This window comes from Triticum dicoccoides, chromosome 4B (genome assembly GCF_002162155.2).
Source record: "Triticum dicoccoides isolate Atlit2015 ecotype Zavitan chromosome 4B, WEW_v2.0, whole genome shotgun sequence".
Taxonomy (NCBI): Eukaryota; Viridiplantae; Streptophyta; class Magnoliopsida; order Poales; family Poaceae; genus Triticum; species Triticum dicoccoides.
This window is the reverse complement of record NC_041387.1, coordinates 639,468,114-639,492,700: the sequence shown is the minus strand read 5'-3', so window position 1 is coordinate 639,492,700 and position 24,587 is coordinate 639,468,114. Positions and strand designations below refer to the sequence as shown.

At 45.2% G+C, this 24,587-nt stretch overlaps 2 pseudogenes; both read right to left on the bottom strand.

Annotated features, from left to right (window-relative positions):
- Nucleotides 1-9,645: 9,645 nt before the first annotated feature.
- LOC119292942 lies at nucleotides 9,646-12,897 on the bottom strand (annotated as a pseudogene).
- A 407-nt stretch (nucleotides 12,898-13,304) lies between these two features.
- LOC119294128 lies at nucleotides 13,305-15,073 on the bottom strand (annotated as a pseudogene).
- Between the last annotated feature and the right edge of the window lie 9,514 nt (nucleotides 15,074-24,587).

Sequence of the window (24,587 nt, the reverse complement as noted above, 5' to 3'; positions counted from 1 at the left end):
TCTTCCTTGGTCTAAACTCAAGCTCACACCGAAGCTTTCCATGTCCCTCTGCTGCTCCTACTCCTCCAGCCTCCAGGCTCGGTGCCCACCGACACCGAGCGGATCTCGTCGCACTGTCATGCAGCTTCCACTCGGGGCGAGCGCAGTCGCGCATCTCACCCCATCCCTGCTCGGCTGGCCGCCGCCCGCGTGCGCCTGCTGGACCTCCCTCCCGGCTAGGCTGGCCCCCGACCTGCTGCGCCTGCTAGACCTCCCTCCCGGCTAGGCTAGCTGTCGGCCTCGTGTACCTCCTAGACCAGCATCTCCGTCTCGGCTGGCCTCCGCACTAGTGCGCCTGCTGGGACTGGTCGTGCAGCAGCTCGGTCGGAACGGGATCCTCCGCGGCGCCGTCCTCGCTAATATGAGTCACGGATCCTAGCGGTAGCATGTGGGATGGCCACGCAAGAGGGCGGCGTGTCCTTGGCAGGCTGGTCCTCGGGCTTGTGGAGTAGGGGTCAAGAGGCGAGAGGAAGGAAGTCGTGGACAGCAGCATGAGCGCCATCTATTTGGTACTCATAGAGGAAGAAGAAAGGAATTGCAGCTCATACATACAGCATTACCTCTGCTGAACATAGGTATTTTCCACTTCTTCTTATGGCATTCCCATCTTATGCGTGTTAAATTCATAGAAGGAAAGCTAATAGCAATTCCATTACTCTGCTTTCATTCAGTTAAATTAAGATTCTTTGCATGCTAAATTCAGACCGATTGTCAATCTGTTCTCTGTTTGCTCTATGCCTCTTAGCATGACATTTAGATAGATGGTTCTGTGTACATATATTTTGCAGAATTAAAATGGATCATTGGGATCCCTGTCATCGTAACTTAAACTAAGAGAAGGATAGCTTAGAGGCTCATATGAGCACACTGCTTGTGGAAAATTCTTCATAGCTAATTCTATGAATTAGTACCATTGCATTAAAAAAATATCTGTGAACTAGTATATTTGGTTGGGAAGATGTAGTAGCATTCAGTTGATGGTACGTATAAGTTCTAATAAAAATTATTTGCAACTTGGAGGTCAAAAAACACATGAGATAAAACACGCGACAACAAAATAGATCATGCTGGCTTCGGTTTATTGAGGGAAGCTTGATTTTGTCCTGTCATCATACTAGAGGTAGAGGTTCCAATGATCCTTTGCACTTTGCACTGAGGGATTCTGCGCTAAGTGTTGCTGCTATAAATACATGTGATTTATCGCATGACCCTGGGCAAAAAATTAGCAATTTCAGTTTCATTGAAGTTCAGAAATTGGAAAACTTGAAAGTATGGAATGTTATACCACTTGAGTATGGGCCAATAGCTCCTGTGCGACGTTTTTTATGTGAATTTGCTTGAGTGTGACGTTGTTCGAGTGAATGGCTGTGGTGCGACACATTTGAGCAGGTAAATAGCCCAGGGCCACATGGGGTGTTAAATGTGGTTAAATTGGTCGTCAACCAAGCCCGTTTATGTTAGGACATGTGGGTCCAACTTAATTGCTCCTCAAAACAGCTGACCGTGCCCTGCCGCCCGACCGTGCTGGGCCCGCCACTCTGCCCCCTCCCCCCTTCTTCTCCGGTGGCGGCGGATCTTGCGTTCTCAACGGCGGCGGCGGAGCCCTCGTTCTCAACGGCGACGGATCCTTCGTCCTCAAAAAATGGTGAGTGAGAACACTAGTCCCCCTCCCGTTCCTCTCTCGGCCCCGTAGATCTCAGCTCGTTTCCTATGTTTTCGCTTGTTGAATCGATAGGTTGTGAGGGGAGCCCGTGGGCATACTGAGATGGAGCCGCCAGATTCAACTTCGAATAGGTAATGCTCGTCTCTCTGATCCAATTTTGCATGCAATTAGGGCCTAGTCTGCTCTTTCTCACGGGCTCACACTGTCCGCCACTGACAGAGGGGATGCTGCCGCTCGGACCTTCGAATTGACGGTCAATTTCTTTCCATAAAAGGCAAAATTAGTTGATGGTAGCATTCGGAACATTGAGATAGACACAATTGTTAAATGGGAGGTTGAGTTTACAGAGATTGATCCACAAGTTCTACAGAACATGGGAGAGAAGGCAGTGAAGAAATGGGTGGAAAAAATTGGGGAGAATGTTGTTTGGGGTCCAGAGCAAGAAGTATCACTGTTGCGGTTTGATGATTGGAAAGGAGAGTATGTGAGAATGGAAGATGGTGAACAGATTGTTGAAGAAATCGATCGGCAAAACGGCTGGACAAGCAAACGAGCTAATTTTTTTGCTGAGCTGGTTGATCTGAATATTTTTTCGAAGGTTGGATATGTGTCATCACAATTGGCTGCGCAGATGGTAGATGATGATTGGGCTACACAAAGGCCATTGATTCCCATGTGTACTAAACTTACAGTAATAGCCGAAGAGGGACAGGTGATTGGAACTGAAACTGAAACTGCAGCAACTGTTGATTGGAATGTAGTTGAATTAGATGAGCCTACTGATTTGGTCATTGCACCAATGCCTGACATTGAGATGGCCAAACTTTTTGGCATTCCAGTCGATGACGGAGATAAGCAGGAGAGGGGAGAATCTAGTTTGCCTGCTAATGTTGATGAAGATGTAGATGGACAATTGATGGAACAAGCTGCAGATGAAGCAGATGATGCAGATGATGATGTATGACAAAGAAAACCCTGTCATTGAAGTAGGCAAGTTGTTCCCAAGCATGAAGGAGTTTAGGATGTGTTTCAAGACTTATGCAGTGAAACATGAGTTTGATGCCAAGACTGTTTGGACTGATAGGAAGAAGTTTTATGCGAGGTGCAGAGGATTAGATGGTAGTGTCAAGCCTTGCAAGTGGTACATATCTGTTAGACTGCAACCTGATGGAAGTACTGTCAGGGTTAACCAAATCCCCAATCAACATACTTGTTTTACAAGTTCACAGAGAGTATCAACCATGACATCACAACTTTGGGTTGCAGAAAAGATCACCCCAATTTTAGCCAAAACACCAAACACTACTGCCCAGAAACTCAAAGTAGACATGGAAAAGATGTACCCCATTAAACTGAAATATACCACAGTGTGGAAGGCAAAACAAAGGACAATGAAAAATTTATATGGTGATTGGGCAAATACATTTAGGATGCTTTACAACTTCAAAGCAGAGGTGGAAAAGAGGTCACCTGGTAGTGTTGTGGAGATAGATACAGAGGTATCACCCAAAGGTGAAGTCAAGTTCTCCAAGTTTTTTATGGCTTTGAAGCCTTGCATAGATGGCTTCAAAGCAGGGTGCCATCCATATTTGAGCATAGACTCATCATTTTTGACAGGCAAGTGGAATGGTCAGTTGGCAGCATGCAATGCTCTAGATGGACACAACTGGATGTTTCCTATTGCTGTTGGCTTGTTTCAGTCAGAAACCAAGGCTTCATGGACATGGTTCATGATCCAGTTGAAAAGATGCCTAGGGCCAGTGTCACCTTTGGCTATACACACAGATGCATGTAAGGGGCTTGAAAATTCAGTGAAAAATGTTTTCCCACCTGCTGAGTAGAGGGAGTGCTTCGGTCATTTATGGATGAATTTGATCAAAAAATTTAGAGGAGAAGAATTTGGGCGCATGTGGCCAGTAGCAAGATCTTACACTAGACAGACACACAAATATCATCTTGATAAGATAATGGCAGCATGTGATGAGTTTGGTCCATGGCTGAACACCTACCATTCTTTGTTATGGTACAGGTCAGCATTCAACACTGCCATCAAGTGTGACCACATCAACAACAATTTGGCAGAGAGTTTCAACAACAAGGTGAAGGAGTTAAAAGATTTGCATGTGCATGACATGGTTGACCAAATCAGGATCATGCTCATGCGGTTGTGGGAATTGAGAAGAAGGATAGGTGATTGTCTGCAAGGTGATAAGCTTCCAGCAGTGGTACAACAGGTGGTCAATAGGAGCAGAAGTCTTTCACATTTGTTTGTTGAAAAATCTTCACCTTGGGGTGCTGAAGTTAGAGATAACAAAACTGGAAGGATACATGTTGTTAACACTGAATTGCATGATTGCACTTGCCTCGAGTGGCAACACACTGGTAAACCATGTGAGCATGCCATTCTTTTCTTAGCATCCCAACCAAAGATAAACATGCACCCATATCTGCATGAATATTATTCGGTAGCAAGATTCAAAGCTGCATATGCTACTCCAATTCCAGCACTTACAGATCAGTCTCAGTGGCCTGAAGTGGAAATTCAATTTTCCATGTGTCCTCCCTTGATGAAAAGAAAGGCTGGCAGGCCTAAACAGAGTAGATTCAAGGCATGGTTTGAGAAAGGTGGGAGTAGTAAGAAGGGAAAGAAAGATGAAAAGCCAAAAAGGGCCCAAAAAGGTAACAAAAACAGATGCAAGTTGTGCCAGGAACTTGGGCACAGAGTGGGATCTGTCAAATGCCGTTACACTCCTGATAAGCCAAAGTATGTTCTTGTTTATTTGTCTTTGTTTTGATTTGGTGCTTTTTTCCAATTACTATATCTATAACATTTTCTGCACAGGAGGAAGCGAGCAAGTCAGCCCCTTGTTGTTGAACAGTGTTGGCCAACAAAAAAAGCAAGAGTCAATGGCGGTAGAAAGAAGAGAAGTGTGCCTGAGCCTGAGCAGACTGAAGAAAATCATGCTGCAGTCAACATTCAGACTGAAGAAACTAATGTGGAGGTGCACACCGAAGAAACTGAACTTGAGCGTGTCGAGGTTCAGACTGAAGAAACTGAACCTGAGCGTGTCGAGGTTCAGACTGAAGAAACCCATGTTGAGGTACACACCAAAGAAACTGAAACTGGTGTCAACATTGAGACTGAAGACACTGATCACGAGGGTATTGGCGAGGTGTTGAAAAGACCAGTGAAGAAAACCAAGATGATCAGTGAACTTGTGTGTGTAGTAGAACCAAAAATAAGAAGGGCTAAGGCGAAGAAGGGCACACGATGTGGTAGGAAGAAGTAGAACAGAGAACAGTTTGAAAATTTGGGGCATGTAATAATATTTGTAACTTGGTGCGTACTGGTAGTCACTATGTATCCCCATATTTCTATTCGAACTTGTTTGTCTAAACCAGCCAAATAAAATTTAAATTTAAATTTAAATTTAAATTTAAATTTGGGCTATTGATGTTTTAGTGCTATCTAAAGTACCTCAACTGAAATATGTTTGCTTGCTGATCATTCCGAGCCCTTTTGGTAAGTTGAACTGCCCGTTGAACTCATAGTCATGAAAAGTGTGTTTCAAATGACCTCCAAAGGTAGGGTAAAAGGCCTCATATTTAAGCAAGTTTTTTTGGCACCTTGTCTAAACCAGCCAAATAATTTTTCTACACATCTATTCTACCTATATAGTGTAAATCTAAAGTCTCACTATTTATTGAATTAATTTTCTATTTTTTTCATTTCTTTTTGAAAAAACAAGGTTTAATAGAAAATTATATATAAAACAAGTTTAAAACATGAAAATGAGAAAAGTAAGTTCAGATCTTTCTTAGTCAATCCAAAATGAAGTTTTGGTGAGGTTTTCACACTTTTCATTTTCAAAACTCCACCTACTCTCGGGTGCCCACTACTCTCTCCCTTGAACTCCATACTACATTGTTTGAGGAATGACAATTTTGTGAAGGATTTTTCGTAAAAATGTATGTAAACCATATTTATATTTTTTTTCTCGTTACAATACGACATAATAAGACTAAGTGCGCAAGTTTTATATTTTTTTGATTTTTTTAGAATTAGTTATGCTCAACCCTAATCAGTCAAAACCTCTCAAAACCCCTCAAAACCCCTCTCAAAACCCCTCAAAACCCCGCACACTACCTGGTCGTTGATCGTTGTGCGTGGACGGTTGAGATCAGGCGCTAGGGTTAGCTACAGTGTGCAGCGATCCGCATGAGACGCGCTGATTGGTTGACGCGGTGGGGTTTGGATCAGCCTCTCTCGTTGGAGCATCAGGACCGTTCATTCGAATCCAACGGCAAGAGATGACGCGGTGCATGGACCACGCCTACGCAGTGCCCTTTCCATCGTTGCATGCGTGCCCGTGCCTACCCGCAGCATGCATGCCCACCCGCAGGACTGCGCCCGTGCGTTGCATGCATGCCTCGATGTAGCCCTGCTCCGCCACCCCTATCAACGCAGTAAGCTGTCGCATGCCTACCATTAGAACCGATGCAGCGTCGCATCAAAGCATGCACCCGGCCACAATGCAGCAGCCTGATGAAGACAACCAAAAAGCCAACGCTGCATGGCGTGGTGTGCACGCTGTGCATGGCGTGCTCCCCTTTGAGGACGCAATACTGGCATGGGGTATCGATGTGGGTATCGATGCAGTTCAAATGGCATGCTGCCCGTTACAAGATGGGCAAAAGAAGGCGTCCATTATTGTCACGTCTCCCATCGACCGAACCTTGCCCTCTAGCCAGGCCCTAGCAAGATGAGCAAATTAATGGGCAACGGCATGCATGCACGGGAGGCACACGCAGAGAACCCGGGGAAGGCGTGTCCCCTTGACCCACGACGGCACAGACGCGTGCGTGAGCCCGTCCCCCTTGACCCGTGACCGGTGGCACAGAAGCGTCGCAGTCCGTTTCCCACGGCCACGCTCGTGTACACACTTTCATGGGGCGCCACCAAACGTTGCCCGCCCATTAACCCCCCATTAATTCTAGGGTTTCGACGGGGTGAAACCACGTCGCACTTGGGCTATTTAAGCCGGGCACTATCGTCCTCTCCCTCCTCATCCATCATACCCCATCCTCTGCCTCCTCTCCCCTTCTTCTTCCTTCTCCATAAAACCCGACTGAGCACTTGAGCCACGCCCCCCGCCACCATGCAGTACACCGCCCCCACCTACCGCTTCCCCCCAACCATGCCGGAAAGGCTCTACCCGGCCGGAGTGTATGTAGAGAGAACCCTTAGGGTTTGGGCGATCTCGAGGTGGAGGGGCGCAAGGGAGTTAACTGAGTTCTTCCTTGCGGCCGGCTTCCGCCACCTCCCCCGCGGCTCTCCTCGGATGTACCATGTTGAGGAGGTCAACCACAACGGCGTTGTGGTTGGGATCCTCGCCATGTTCACTAACCCTTTCGATGCTTTCCATCTCCTCGGGCGAGCGTATTGGGTTGGTTGTGAGTTCATAGCTTTCACCACCTACAATATCTTCACCGACTTCCAGAGCATCTTCCCCAACAACGGCGTTATGCACACGCTCCCGTACCCCATCAACAACGGGGAGGAGTGAAGGACGGCGCCCGGAGGAGCGAGGTGGCGTTGTTCCCCCGGAGGAGGAGGAGAAGAAGAGCCCAAAGAAGAACCCGCGTTTGGTGCCCCCCGATCTATCTAGCTTATCGTATTAGTTTTTTTTAAGTAGTAATCGTTATGCTACTATTATTAAGTTGTATTAGTATTTTAAGTTGTAAGGCTATCATGGAGTTGTAAGGTTATCGTGGAACTATGGGTTGCAATCATTATGCTACTATATATATTGTGTGTTTCGTGCTATTATTTGAAGATTGCTATGGGTTGTTCTTGCTTATCATTTGTGTATTGCTATGGGTTTCTACGAGCCCGGGTTGCTACACCTCAATCTCACCACACACCCACCATCTTCAAAATATTGGCCAAACCATGGACATGCAAGCCCCATGCAACTAGGAGCCCCATGCAAACTAATTTACTTCATGCAACTCATTTAGTTCATGGAACCGTAGACATGCATAAAAACAATTAACATTTGGTTTTATTGCATCAAAAAATGATCCATCACAAAATTTAGTGCAAGAAAAAGGCCAAAGTAAAAATAAGTAACATTTTATTTGCCGAAGTTAGAGGTGGGCTGGTGCCGCTACGCGGGTGGGCTGGTGCCCCTACGCGGGCGGGCTGGTCTCTATTTTGGGCATGGTTATTTTCTCAGGGCCCATTTTCTCACGGCCCAACATCTATTCGGCAGCCCAGTTTTGTTTTTTTACTAGAAATTGAATTTGTGTGTACTCTCTTAACTGAAGAACAAAAACAGAGGAAACAGAGCATGAACACTGAATAGGGCCCCTGAGAATATCAGTACAATAATTCAAGCAAGTTTTGCTTCACACGAATTCAAGTTCATCTAACAAATGATCCCTGGCTAACTTAGACTACTGGGCACCCCTGAAACTAGCTGACTAACTAACTGAAACTATAACAAATTCTAGCGATTGATGAACATCAAGTAAACTAAACCCAAAGCAATGACACAACCATAAAATGCTCCCGCCATCTTATTTGCTTGCTGCTTCAAATCGATCAGATGCTTTAGTTGCTTGCCGATTTTCATCAATTCACACTTCAGTTCTGCACTGTGCATCATCGGATCGGCTCTGTCCGCCAAATTGGGGGCTTGTTCCACGGCAAGCCGACCCCCAAAATTGAGCTCTTGGGTTGGGGTTGATCCCTCCAATTTCAACCTTTCAACATATTCACCGAGCCACTCAAAATGCCCACATTTCTTCAAAACCTGAAAACAGGGGGGCCGGCGGCGCATGAATCCTAGATCCACCACCCAGATCCACCGCCCTAATTCGAGGGAAAAAGAAATAAATTGGGAGAAATTAGACCATAGAATTGGTCAAGAACACAGATCTAACCTGCCCCGGCTGTGGCTTGCTCAAACATTTCACAAACTCGCGCCCACGGTTGCCATTTTCTTCCCTCACACAAGTCAAACGCTTGAGAGGCTCCATGCGTGGGCAATCGGGGCATCTTGTCAACGGCAATGGACCATATTGCGTCCATGATTGGCGGGTGGCTGAAGTCGAGCTAGACATCACTCGCGGGCGGCGCGCTTCGTTGCCGGAGTAGAGGAAGAAGAAGGTGGGAAAGGAAAGGGGCAGGGTAAGCAATGGAGGGGCAGGATACTGGCATGGGGCTGGCTCGGCCCGGGGCACGCTAATGAGCATGGGCATGCTTGTGTGGATAAGTTGTGGGTCCCATCCGCATGCGAGTAACTGGTGGGTCCCGCGTGTCATAACTCAAATCGCTAACCCTCGTGTTTTTTATTTCACGGTTAAACAGAGCCATGTCGCATTGGAGCTATTTACACGCGACAAGTGTCGCATCACAGCCATTCACTCGAACAACGTCGCACTCAAGCAAATTCACATCAAAAACGTCGCACAGGAGCTATTGGCCCCTTGAGTATTGTGTGGGTCTTGGGTCTGTGGCATCAGGGTGGTGTGACCAACTGATGGTTGTGTTGTAGCATTTATAATAGATGTCGCCTTCGGTTCAAGAAGTAAGCCTTGATTTTGTCATGTCATCGAACTATATTTAGAGGCTCCAATATTCTCTGTCAAAGAGGGATCCAGAGCCAAGTTTTGCTGTTGTAGATAGGTGTACGTGTGGTTTGTCCGATAATCCTGTGCACAAAGTAGCAAAGTTCAGTTTCATTGAAGTTTACAAAATTGGAAAAGTAGAAAGGGTGGAATGTTATACCAGTAGAGTATTTTGTTGTTCTTGTCTTTGTGGTAGCACTGACATGGTTTGACCAATTGATGGCTGCATTGTACCATTTAGGATAGATGTTGATTTGGTTGAAGAAAGAAGCTTTGATTTTCCCAAATGGTCTCGTGCAGGGAGGGATTCAGAGCAGAGTTCTGCTGCTGTAAATAGGCGTACATGTGGTTTGTGGGATGACACTATGCACAAAGTAGCAAAGTTCAATTTCAATGAAGTTTGAAAAAAATGAAAACTTGAAAGTGTGGATTGCTTCTACCACTGTTGTGTTGTATGGTTGGAATCCCATCAACAGTTGGTGGGTCTGTGGTGGCATCGGGATGTTACCAACTGATGGTTGCATTGAAGCATTTACGATAGTGTTGTCGGGTAATTGATATGCACCCATTTGGTTCCCGAAAAATTCTAAAGGACCCTGTTGAAATTGATAGAGAAAGGTCATTACAGTTGAAGATTTTAAAAGAAACAAGTGACAATGTTGTACCGTTGAGGGGCCATGAGGTTGTAGTTGTACAGTATCATTATTGTTCTTTTTCTTTTTCAAAGTCTGTTTCTCCAAAGGGCCCTGTAAAATTTGATAGAGAAAGGCTAGTACAATTGAATGTTTTATAAGCCACAATGAGACGAAGTATGATACCATTGACGGGCCATGAGTCTCTTGTTGTACACTATCATATGTGTTCTTTTTCTTTTTTGAAGTTGCTTTCTCAAATCCGCCAATGGGTCTTTTTGATCCTTTGACGGTCTTCTCCTTGACCTTCATACCTTTTGGTTTTGCAAGCCCCTCACCATGTTTTGAAATCCTACTAGATGGTATATTCACACCTGCCACTATAATGATAAATATCATACTTTGTTTTACAATAGTCTAGGCAATTATTGTTAGTATAGTTTGTACCTTCTTTAGTACATGAGTTATCCAAATCTAGATCAATGCTAACCAAATCTAGATCAACTCTAATCTTCAACCATTTTTTCACATCTTGTGCTAATTGCTCTGCACACTTAACAACCTTATTGTATGATTCTTGTGACTCAGCTGCACGAGCAGCTATTTTCACAAACATTCTACACAATTCCTTATAGCGATTAGACATTCTTGCTTTTAGGTTCTCATGCGGGTTGCATTTGCTTGTTATATCTAGAACTTTGGCATCAATTGTCCACCGTTTTAAAATATATTCTCCTGGAATATGCTTGATATTATTGATATCAAGTACCTTTAGGCAATGAGAGCAAAGGATTCTGGCAAACTCAAACTTTTTGCAGCTGCGGCTAACCTTTTCTTCTTTTGGTGTGAATCTAACAACATGTTCACGTTGTGTGCCATGAAATTTTACTACATAAATCTTCATCTTGGTGTCACTTTCATCACAAAGCAATGTGTCATAGTTCAGAGTCCGAAGCACTTGATCTTGAACCATCTTGAATATTGCTGGAGTATATGTAGCTGCAGCTTGTGTTAACATATAGCTAGATTCAGCCTTCAACTTGGGAGTAGTCTGTGTTGCTTTAAAGTCATACTTCACCTCTTCACATCTTTTATCCAAAACTAGCTATTCAAAATGCTCAAAGAAAGTAAGCATGTCATATTTAATACTAATGTATCTCTTTAGTTCATTGTTCATGCTTTCACTTCTTTGGGTAGTGCTCATGTGGGCAACGAACGTATTTTTACCATACACTAGTGCCCACTGTTCCTTTTTCTCAAATAGCCTTTGCAGCCATTCATTGTCACATAGTCCATACTTGTCAATCATTTTATCCCATGCACCTACAAATTTATCCTCCTCTTTTATATCATATATACAGTGCTGAAAATCAGCATTGAACTTCTTCGTCAACAACTCCGGCCAGGTGCTTGCAAGCATTTTGATTCATATGCCACACGCAAAGTCTACGGTGAGAGTGAGGGAAGACTTCACGAATTGCCTTTGCCATTGCCGCATCTTCATCGGTGAGAACTGTACGTGGATGTTTTCCTGACATAACTTTTAGGAAAGTTCTGAAAAGCCAACCAAAACTTGCAGCGGTTTCATCATAGAGAAATGCAGCACCAAAGACAACAGTTTTCTGATGATTATTCACCCCGACAATCAAACCAAATGGACGTCCATCATCTAGTTTCCTGTATGTGGTGTCAAAGCATATAACATTGCCGAATAGCGCATAGTCTGAAACCATTTTGGAGTCAGCCCAAAAAATATTAGTTATCAATTCATCCTCATCCACTTGAATTGAATAGAAAAAGTTGACATCTTCCGAGACCTTTTTCTCCATGTATTCTAATACTCCCCCGGTGTCACCTACCTTCGCTTTTATTGTTCTCTTTGAGTACAAACGGTTTTTCATATCTTGAGGTATAAACCCAAGGTTTTCACTCCCACATGCTTCTTTGGCCATCAAATCGATTGTTGCTTTATTTGAGATACCTACTGACTTTGCGATCTCTGCATTTGCTATCTGTGCTTCTGTCACTTTTCTCTGGGATCTCAGGTATTGGGCCATGATTCCATGAGCAAGATTGTGATTATGTGCCCCCTCGAATTCATACACATAATAAACTCCATTTCTAAGGCTAATCTTCATACGGGCATCACAGCCACATCGTGTTTCAGGCCTACTGTAAATGAATGTCTCCTCTCTTTTATCTTCCCGACGATGGCCTATAAGTTGTAGTATAATTGTCTTAGAGCATAAAGTAGTGATTACAATCAAAACAAATTAAAAGTAACCCATACCTTGACGAGAGCATGTAAATGTCCGTTGCTGCAGTGTAGAAGAGTTTGGTACTTTATGACCACTGCTTCTTCTGATGCTAAAACCGATAGCTTTAGCATAGTTGTTATAAAATAAATACGCTTCCTCTTCAGATAAAAATTGCATGCCAAGCTTTGGTACCCTTTCATCGGTGTGATCTACTGCGGTTTCCTGCAGATCATATATCAATTAAGATTCGATTTAGTTAATATTTCCCAGGAACTATATGCACTGAATACAAAAACTGTAGTGGATGCTTTCCATGAACTGAAATCAGAGATGCTACAAGAATGTCCGCACATTCAATTAAATGTGAATTAGGGGTACTGTACATGGTACTGCTTTCTTTTTCTAAATGCAGAATAAACTAATTTTCCGTCGCTGTTTGGATCTGTAGATTCTGGCCACGCTTTGTTGTACAAGTTCCACAAGGGTGCATGGTAAGTCAATCTTTTTGACAATCATATTTGTTTGCATTGCGGCCTGTGTTCCTGCAATGGTTCAAAACAAAGAAATTAGAGAATTTGACCTTGAAGAACTAAGTGAGATTTACTACTTTTGATGCGTCAGATTGATCGGCACCCTCCTGGTTCGCCGGACCACTCCTCGGAGAAGCCATCAGAGGCGCGGATTCCTTTGCTGCACAATTCAAGAGAAGAAAAGAAGAATCCCTGTGCTTCGCCCAGGATTGTTGTGTGCGTTAAGACTGTAGGTCAACTCCGCCGGCCGCCTCCTATGAGCATATTTTGCATTTTGGCGCGCTTTCGTGTATTCTGTGCATCTGTTTCGCGGGTGATTGTGATTATATCCTTTGGTTCATTGTTCAGTTTTAATGACGAGAGTATTATGGAAAGGAATCGGTATTATGGTGTGTATTTGTTTTTCTTTTTGGATGAGAAAATCTGGAGCGGGAGGGGGTGCACGCACAGCCGTGCGATGGCTGCATGGCACGGATGGTCGCACCAAGCGGCCGCAGGCAAGCCCGGTCCTATATATGGTATATGGTTTTGCGTAATTTACTCCACCAAATCGCACGCAACATTCCTCGCCGTAGCGAGTCCGAATTCCGAGCTAAGCAAAGGTCGGTGACGGTCTCGGCAACGAAACAAACATATTCAGCTGAGCTCCAGGAAGCGCCGGGCCACGGGGTGCTTGGCCCCGGCCAGGCCGGACGGCGCGAGCACCTCCACGACCTCGCCGTCGACGACGAGGCAGACCAGGTCGGCGACTCGCTGGATCTGCTTCACGCTGTGCGAGACGATCACCGTCGTGAGACCCCTCGTCTCCTTGAGCCGCACGATGGCCTCCTCGATGTTCTGCGTGGATATCGGGTCCAGCGCGCTCGTCGGCTCGTCCAGCAGCAGCACCTCCGGGTCGTTGGCGAGGGTGCGGGCCAGGGCGACGCGCTGCGCCTGGCCGACGGACAGCTCCGACGCCGGCCTGGAGGACATGGCGGGGTCGAGGTCGGCCAGGCGCAGCAGGCCCTCCACCTCCGCTTCCGTGAGCTTCTTGCCCCGCAGCTGTGGCCCGTACCGCACGTTGTCCGCCACTGTCCCTGGAGCACCACAGGGAAAGACAAACAGAATTCATTCAGAGGCCTCTTGTTCCTCTTGGATGCAATCAGAGTTCACATGTCAGTCATCTAAAAGTCTACCTCCGGTACACTGACAGCTGACATTATGTATGCACGTGGTATTCAAATGACACTAGCAAAGGGGTGCAATTGCGTAGCAGAATGGACGATCCGATTGGACATGGACATTTTAAAGTCAATATGTTCTCTTCAGTCTTAACCAGTATGAAGTCATGGAAAATGTGGGTGCCCAGTCGCATTTTCAAAGCAAGATTCGGCTTAACTTTGTCAATGGATCAATCACCCCTGATATCACCTCCCTCTAAAGTATAATAAATAAACAAATGTCATTGCATTGCCATGCATCATCATAAGTAAAAATACTTCAAACTTACGAGTAGGTTTTCAGATGACGTAGGATTATGGTTTTGAGTTTGTCATGAAGTTCAAAGAACCTGAAACCTCTCTCCAATCATCCCCGCCCACTACTGGAATCTGGAATCACAGAACGATACTTTTGGCACAAGCAATCTGTTTGTCTCAACTTTGTTACGTACTAATCTCGACAGGGATGTCCCCCACTTCATCATCATCTCCCACTAATTTCCAACCATGGACTAATTACCTGATATACAGTAATTAAGCCAAGATCGCAGCGGATCAGCTCTAATCAGTTCATGCTTTGGGGAAACCAATCCGAGCATTTCAATTCTGAGTCAGAATTTCAGCAACAAAGCAGGGGCGTGACTGTGTACAGAACTACAGGTACGTACCGTCGAACATGACGGGGAGCTGGAAGAGCATGCCGACCTTGCGCCGGAGCGCGAGGACGTCCATGCCGCAGATGTCGGCACCGTCGAGGGCCACGGCGCCGGGGGCGGGCTCCCAGAGGCGGTTGAGCGCGCGGAGCAGCGTGGACTTGCCGCTGCCGCTGGGGCCGATGACGCCCATCACCGCCCCGCGCGGCACGTCCAGGTCCACCCCGCGCAGGATCGCCTCGCCGGTCGCCTCCGACCGCCGGCTCAGCCCGCGCACCCGTATCTTGGGCCCATCGGCGACGTCCAGCAGATGCTCCCTGCTACTGTCATCTGTGCGTGCGCGCACGGCATGCAAGGCCGTGCGACTGGACGTGGGAACCATGCATATATCTCGAATTTTCTCCGGTGAATCACCTGAAGCTGAGCCCATCGTTCGTGGGAGAGAAGCTCGTAGCAAATGGAGCAGAGACGGGGGAAGAGCGAGCGCCGGGTGGAAATGGGAATGGCGTCCTGTGCTATGCACAACGGCGGCGCAGGACTCAAACTATGTGGGGTCAAGCTTTAAATTTATAAGCTAGTGGCTCGATCAGCATTGAAATAATTTATCATTACAATAAACAGTACAGTAGTACGTCACGGTAATCACCATTGTAAAGAAAATCTACGGTAACACCCCCCATGATCATGAAAATCTTGATAGGTATGCATGGTGACCTTGGTAGTAATCGACTGAAATAGTATTCAAACAATGGGATAAAAATTCGTTACCAATTCTGTTGCGCGAATCAGACTTGATATATATCACAGAAAATGCTCTCTCAACCGTTGCAGCGGCGACCGTAGAACCAATACTAGATTCAGAAAAGGAAACACCAGAGAAAGGTTGTTTGCGACAAAGTTATCAAATTGGCAACTAAGTTATTCGACCTTGCTTTCACTAACAAAATCCTTGAGATATAAACGAGTCACGGCCAAAAAAAAATCCTTGTCAAAGTTTTGAGAAAGTACCTGAAGGATCCAAACAACCCATTCCGAGAAGCAAGGTAGTGTCGGTTTCACTGACACGGTCATGAAGCTCCACATGCACTAGCTCAATGATAGTATACATGACACTTCGGTGGTAATCCTCATTTGATATGCCATCAATATGGGTTATTCGCTTAGACTTTGATCCTCGGGGAACATGCATGGCATCCACATCTGGAAGTGAAATATCATGTTTGATGCAAAACTCGATAACTTTGGTAAACATATCTTCCCAGCCTTCATTTCTCATATCGTGTAGCCTTCTCTTAGTTGTACCAAGATATGAAACAACATTGACAGCCTCTTGTTCTTTCCATTTCAAAGAGGTGTTCAAATCATTTGTAATCACAAGTATAACCTTCATGACGTGCAACATATTCAGCACTCCTTTTGCTTTAAGCCTACCAATAGCTTTGGGTCCATTTTCTGCAATAGCGTCAATGACTTCAATTGCCGAGGGAAAGATGACGGTCATATTCAAGAGAGAGTTCAAATGGGAACCCCATCGAGTACCACCAGCTCTTATAAGCCCAAGTTCTTGATACAATCCTCTCCTGGTTCCAAGTTCACCCATTTTCAAGCCTCGTCAATGTTCTTTGCTTGTTTCTCGTGAAGCCCATCCCTATTCTTGAAAGAACATCCTATCGTGGATAGGATGACCCATCCACTCAAACAACCATACAACATTTTCATGGTTTTTGCAACCGCAACTAGTGTCAGTTGTAGCTGATGGCAAAACAGTGAATGCTTAGACCTAGAATCCTCCATCACTAAAGTTTTCAAACCATTCATATGACCTTGCATGACTAGCATATTAAATGGATGACACTATCAAGCGAGACATTGACTTGAAGTAGAGATGCCTTGCATTATAAAATAGAAGCAATGATCACCAAAAGGGCACAAAATCTAGAAAAACAAACAGGAAAAACTACTATCAGCCGCCTTAGAGCATCTCAAGCCGTCCTCCGAACAACCCCCCAGGACCACTTTTTTTACATCGGTGAAAGAAAAATGTCCCGGTCATGCCCCCAAGAGCTTGTTTTTTGCCGGATTATAGCACCGGCGAACCCACCCCAAACCCATCCCCCTGGGGAGCAGCTGGGGACGCCGCCGGTACTCTTTTGCATGGCTGACTATGGGGCTATTGGATCTCTCTCTCTCTCTCCTCTCCCCTCTCTTTTTCTCCCATGTGCATGCGGCGGGACCATGGATGGAGCAAAACCAGCCTGCGGCGTGCACCAATCAGAAGCAAGGAAAAGACATGGCGTGGGGGACTGCTGGGAATAAACAAGCCCCCATCCCAAAACTTCCGCCGACTCACCTCTCGCCGGTGAAAAAAATGGCCCTGGGAGGCCAAACGGCTAGAGATGCCCTAAGGCGTGACCAATTGCTTACCAGCTTTGCCAGGCCACTTACTGCCCCATCAATACGACTACTGTAGTTGAATTGGTGCCAGAAGGCCTGCATCAAGGATCACAAGAGACATACATGGTTACAGACAAACAAGACAATCATTTGCTCAAAAGGGACAAGACACATGAACTAGTCAAGTTTCTAATGGAGCCTTCATTTGCTCAAAAGGGACAATATGCATGCACAAGTACTCAAGCTTACTAGTTGAACCTGGGTACGAATCGATCTCTCTGAATAACTAATACAATCTCCGCCACCGCTCCAAGGATTTGAAATGAGAATCGAGGAATTGAATGTAAAATGAATGGATCACCCCGCATCGTCGGTAGCAGTCAATCGTGGTGGTCAGGGGCTAACATCTCCAGGGGTATGTTCTCCCGCAAAACAAAACTAGAATGCTACCAAATACTACCAACAACACCCATCGAGGAGTGACATCCTAGACTGAAATACAAATGAGACGTTTTTACCAAGATGCATCTCTTGAAACTACATTAGAACCCAACAAGAACACATACACAAACCAACAAAAAAGACAAAGGATTATCCGTGTGCATAATGACTACCAAAGCCAGAGAGACTCTTCTATTTTTCCATGAGGATACAGTACACTCAAACATTCTAGAGTCGGAAAGGATCCTCTATAGATATGGTAATTTTCTTTCACGGAAGATGAACTATTCTACTTCATCGTTTATACTTGAAAGCACAACCATGCTAAGCCGGAGTGCACATACAACAGCAAGAAGAGCTAATACAACTTGATGTCATGTTAAATTAAACATACAACAAGACAATTAAATGCTTAATCAAGCTAGGACACAACACATTAACAAATATGATATGATGTGAACGAATTAGAAGGAACCAAAGTTGAACTACTCCCTCCGATCCATATTACTATCGTTGGTTTATCAAAGTTCCTCATACAGAAAGGACCTCATGCATATAGGAAGGACCCTTCCTCATCGGGAGGCAGGGCAAAATTACACAAGCTAAGCTAGTGGGATGAACATGAAACCAAAACCACAAACCCAGGTCGGACCTCACCTCACCATCATTTTGTGGTTTCACAAACAACCACGCAGACAAAAAAATGAAAACCTCTACGATAGCAGGATAATCACCTAATTAATTGATAGAACATTTTCCTACGGTCTAGCTAGCATGGCTCAATAGGAAGAATTAATTGACAGCTCCCTGTCGACAATTCCAGGTCTCTAGCTCATCACAACCAACCACGAGATTTAGGCAAAGTAGAGTAACACATAATTGGGGGGAAAACACACACAGTGGAGAGAGATCGACCTTGTGTGGTCATGTGGACAGTCGAGGTCAAGGTTCATCGGAGTCCATGTCTGCCTAGTCAGCTCAGGGTCGTCCTCGCCAATTGAGTAGGGCGACTGCTAATTTGAATCTTGAGGTAAGAAAACTACAATAAAGTGAGTCTGAATAAACAAATTCCATACTCTGAATGGCAAGAAAAACATATATGAAGAACTTTGATTTAGCATGCACCACAAGTACATAATTGACTAATGAACAAGTAGAGCACACTAGCATCATAAACACCAAATTTTAAATATACACCTAACTCTGATCTGTCTTTGTAGGAAGCACTACAACTGTTTTACTTAGAGATGGGACAAGCAAAATGGCAATAATGTACCTACATCATGAATAAAACAAGCTCCATTTCCATCAAGTGTTGCTACAAGCTCTATCCATCCGTCTTCTCGCCCTCTGAAAGATCAAACATGTAGGTCCACCATCTCCTCGCATAGGTTTTCTTCCCTTGAGCGTCGCTTGTAACAACCAAGAATCCCATCCTTTTATGTTCTTTACATAGATAAGCTCTCTCCTGTAACATTCAAAGAAGCGCCGAGTCAAAACTCTCTCTAATCAACACAACACAACACAATAAATAGATGCACACTGACACAATAATCAAATATATCTAACAAGGCCCCGCCACTGAGTTGCAAATAACCGATAGTTGCTTCTACAAAATGTAGAAAATAAATCAAGCTTCACTTCAAACATTGCCAATTTGCTCTCAAGTACTCCCTCCGTTTCTATAAGTCATTTTAGAGATTTCAATACGGACTACATATAGATGTATATTGACATATTTTAGAGTTTAGGTCCACTCATTTTGCTCTGCATGTAGTCCATATTAGAATCTCTACAGTGACTTATATTTATGAATGGAGGGAGTAGTAAACAGAGATACCTATAAACCATTGCCAATTTCGAAATAAATACAACTTTTCCATTAAAAGATAAAATCATGACACTTTATACAAGGAGGCCAAGGTAAACATAAGATACATCAAACAAGTCAATACAGTGGGACAGCCGGGTGGGCCAATGTTACCACCATGATTCTGATTAAAACTAGAATTCTTGTACTCTTTCATGATGAAACCGTCCTTCCAAGCATGAGTCGAAGGTTGGCTAGGCAGACTATGCTTTGGGCAAGGATATTAAGCAGTTCTTCCAGGTTAAATTTTGGTCCTCAAGCTTACCCTTATGACGCTGTTTTTTATGCTGAGCATTGGTGTTAGCCACGAAATCTGACCTGCCGTCGGCTGGTTCGCACTTACAATGGTTGCCCTGATTATGTCCTGTCATATTCTGCTGCTGACCTTTACCATTGTCGTTCTTCTTCCCCTTGTTGGATTTCTCCTCACCAGACCCAGGGTCCTTAGTGTTGTCTGAGTCGGCACATTTGATGAGAGCCGCCATGAGCTCTCCCATGTCATTGCAGTGACGTTTAAGCCGCCCCAACTTTTGCTTGAGGGGTGTGAAGTGACAATTCTTCTCTAAACTCAGAACAGTAGAGCCGGTTGTAATGCTATCCGATAAGTGGTTAATAGCTGAAACCCAGCAAACCCAGTGGTGGGCCGACTCATCCTCGCGGTGTACACAAGCGTCCAGATCAATAATCGACAGAGGATGCTTACATGTGTCTTTAAATTGAATAAAGCGCGCCTTCAAATCAGTCCTTGAATTGATGGAGTTGGCGGGTAGCCCTTTCAACCAGGTTCGAGCAGGCCCATCTAGCTTCACGGTGAAGTATTTGGCACACACGGCATCGTTAACATCCAACATTTCCATAGCCAGCTCGTAGCTCTCAATCCAAGCCTCGGGTGGAAGATCTGCTATGTATTTAGGCACCTTACAAGGGCTCTTGAAATCCTTGGGCAAACGCCCATTAGTAGAGCCGGCGGTAGACACGGTACACCAACAATCCTAGAAGTCATCCCAGCCTCCACAGCGCAGAAGGGCTTAACTGAAGCTGCTGATGAGCCGCTAATTGAGCCGCCAATTCCGCCTCACGACGTGCTCTAGCCTGGTCCACAAGGGCCTGAGCATTGTTATCATCACGGGGTGGGTCATCATTGCGAGGAAGGTTACTACATCGTTTGCTATTGGAAACTGTTGGAGACTCAATGCGCCGGCTGTAACTTCGAACTTGGTGTGGTGTTGAGTGAATTCGCTCACGGCTATATGAGTAAGCCGCCTATTGAGCCACAATCATCTGAAGAAGTTCCACGGTGTTCCGGGTCTCTATCGCAACTGTAGACTCGCCTTCGATTGGAATAGCTGCCAACCGCGAAGCTGCGGCAATCACATCATCTGGTGGGTTGGAGTAATTACCAAAAGGTGTTAGTACCCGCTGAGGCGGGGTCAAATCCATACGAGGTGGGTCTAGCACACGAGGTTGAGCCGCCTCCCTGGTCACAAGTGCCTCAGCAGCCCGGGTCACACCGGGCGGGTTAATCTGTCCTACTCTGGGTGTATTAAAAAGGTTTCGCCCCTCAAAATGCAAAGGCAAGTGGCTTTGGTGCCTCCTTCGAAGGATGGCATTTGACGCGTTCTGATCCATATTTAAACAAAAAGCCTCTGCCCTTATCAGCTGCGTCTCGACCTCCAAGGCGGCTCGCTCAATGGTCATCCTGATACTCTCTGACTCAAGGTCCTCCCGGGCCTTGGTCACCTCGCCCCATAGCTTTGCAACCTCCCCATTATGCTGCACTTGATTCGCCGAAGTCACCTCTGCGGCTAATAAAGCTGCCAGAGCGTCCAAGAGTTCGGATAAGACTTGAGTTGGCCGACGCGCAGAGCCGCTCGCCCCAGCCGTCACAATATCAGTTGAACCGGATGTCATGGCCGCGGCCGTTGAGGAGTTTAACACTGGTTGTGTGCCAGCCATGAAAACAGCGGCCCCGCTCGGCGGCTCGTAGGGGTCCGAAATACTTTCACCCTCGAAATAGCCCCCAAGCCCGTCGTCTTGCAGTTGATAGATTCACTCGGTTTTGTCGGTTGAGGACTCATCGCCTGAATAGATGGCTGTCTCTCCACCAGACATAGATCCTTCCTCAAGATCCGCCCCATGAACAAAGCCAACGAAAGCGCGCTTCTGGCCGGGTTGAACCCTGACAGGTCACCCACGCTTAGCCGTCTCGATGATGTTGATGCACGTGCCTGGCTCAGGCTCCGATTCGCCGATCTTGCCGATGAAGACGTAAATTCCGCCGAAGGGGACCCGATACCCTTACTCAATTGAGTCGGCCTCGGGGCCCCAGCCAGCATCGTCGATGTAGATCTTGCCACGGCGACTCTTAGTCATCTAGTCCATGGCATACCCTTCGGTTCCTGAGAAGCTGCCCTTCAAGAACTCGAAACCACTGTGCGCTGGCCCCACGGTGGGCGCCAACTGTCGTGGTTTTATCATGACAGATGCCCTTGTGAAAGGACTTAGGTGTGGAGCCATCGCAACGTAGGCTGGCTTAAAGGAGTTGAACGGGACAAACAAAACAAAGGTTTTACCCAGGTTCGGCCCCTCACAACGAGGTAAAAGCTTACGTCCTCCTTCTTGTTGTATTGCTTGAGTTTCGATTACAAGGGAGCGAATACGCTTGACCTAGGTATCGATCAATTGTTTCCTGAGTTAACCTGTCGTCGGGTCTCGCCTTTATATACACAGGTCGAGGTCCAGCGGCTTACAACAGTCCGGGTCAGATCACACAACATAGCCGACCCTGTATCTAAGTCACCTCGCCTTGTTAAGAAAGCTACCATCAGGCGGCTCACACCTTTGGGTCTTGAGTCGCCTTCGGGTCGTGGGCCTTCAACAGCCTGCTTGTAAGCCGCCTTCGGTCTTCTTAAGCCTTACTAGGCCTTCAATTATAAGTCGCTAATAATATGACTCAGCCCCTCCTGGGCGGGTCCTACCACGGGGTTATATCCCCAACACGTTCTGTCTTCGAGATGTCGTCAATGCAGACCATAACCTGCAAGGATTTGATTTTTTATCGGTTTTTGGGGCCAGGCGGCGGTTAACGTGTGTGTGACATCTGTACTTTGTCGAAAACTACCAGGAACGATATTTTGTTGGGATTTGGTCTAATGGGTGGTGTTTTTTCAAAATAGTCATTTCCCTTATATTTATCTGGATTTTTAACCAGTGGAAACTTTGAGAATTCTCATACATTTGTTGACACCCAGTATGCAGCCGACGACGGGATGAGACTTTCTTTTTCTTTTTCTATTTTCTAGAATAAGTATGCTCTGGAGTAAAAAGATTCATACCTTTGCATGGCAGTACCAAAAATGGATGAAACCGAACTCCTAAAGTTTTTTAAGTAGTATTACCCCCATCTCTGTCTTTGCATCAATATGATGCATGCAACCATATTATTAAACAAACAACAAGGTTCGTAGTTTGGCACAAGCTCACATGAGAAGCTGAAAAGCAATAATGATAAAAGGTACGCCAACGAGCAAATAACAGACAAGATAACTAAACACCTAGCATAATATTGGATCGCCATCCAAATCGGTTGTAAGTATCCCGTGCTACCGTCTTCAAATGGTTGCACCCAATAGTCATATGCTCCTTGACTTCCGCATCACTGAGTAACGACCACGTACGGATCCAAGCAATTGCTTTGTATATGACCTGCAAAAAATATGTAGGAGTTTGTCTCTTAAAGGTCACATTATTTCGGCAGTTCCGTATAGCGCAAAGTAATGTGCATACTCCGATTCCAATATGTGCCGCAATTTTGGGCTCAACTCCATTTAGCCATGTCCCAAATAATGTGTTAATACTATTTGGAGGACTGACGTTGAAGGCTATGTGTATTGTACGCTATAAGAGCGTGTCGTGGGCATTTGAGAAAGAGGTGTTTTATAATTTTGTGCTGATCATAGAAGCAACATCATTTACTACCCTCTCATCTGCGCTTTGACCATTTATCCTTAGTGAGAATCACTTCCTTGTGTAGAAACCACATGAAAATTTTGATTTTAATGGTACTTTAATCTTCCAAACATGAAAATTTTGTTTCTCTTGAAGATAACCCCCTCTAGTATGTATCGGGCTGTCATTAAAGCCATCTAAGTCGGTTGTACGACACTATGTGCAATCTGCGTCACACAATTTGTAGCAACTTTTCTAAAAAAATTAATCTCACATTAAGCAGACAAATCGGTCTGAACTACTCAATATGAACCGCCTCCTGCTTCTTTGGCAACAATGTTATCGTTTCAAAGTTTAGGTGGAATAACTATAGTTGGCCATTGAACAGATCATGGAACATGGGCATAAGGTCTCCCTTTATGATTCTCTAGCATCTTTTATACAACTCTGCTGGAAAGCCATCCAGTCCTGGTGCCCTATTATTTTTTATTTGTGCTATCGCCTCAAACACCTCTTTCTCTAGCAAGGGCACGGACAAAATCTCATTCTCGCCAGTCCCAAGCTGAGGTAGATTCCCAACCATGTGCTCATTGAGCGACACAAAATTCTCCTCTGGTGCTCCAAAAATGGTTTTTTATAGAAGTTAGAGATATACAATTTTAGGTTATCATGGCCTAGTTGTACCCTCATCATGTTCTAATTGAACAATTTTCTTCTTTCTGTGTTTTCCATTCGCAATGATATGGAAAAATTGTGTGTTATTATCACCCTACCGCACTTTAGCTCTAAGTGCCCATTTCATCTCTTCTTCTCGAAGTAGGTTTCATAATTTCTCCTCGGCTTCTATCTTAGTAGTCTGACCACTCAGGTCTAGCATGCTTGATTAACCTTTAGATCCAACTCATTAATAAGTTGTAGAAGCCTTTCCTCTTCCACTTTATATATGCCACTTTCATTTTTTACCAGCCACTCAAGAACTGACGCAAATGTCTACTCTTATGTTGCCATCTTTCTATGTCCGATTGGCCTCTAGTCTCCTTAACTGATTCCCAGGCTTAAAGGTCAATGAAACCCTCCCTCTCGAACCACGATAGTTCGAAAGAGAAGATATTCTTGTTTCCTACATGGGTCGCATCCCCTAAGTCAACAAGTAAATGAGTGTGAAGGCTATATTAAGGATCCTATGGGTTTCCATCTGCATGACAGGGCTCAGGCAAGTGACAATAATATTCTGGTGAGCTATATATTCATGGGAGAGGTGTGATGGCTGACTCAAAGGATTTGAAGCCACTCTATGATATCATGCACCGCATCTACTGCTCCAT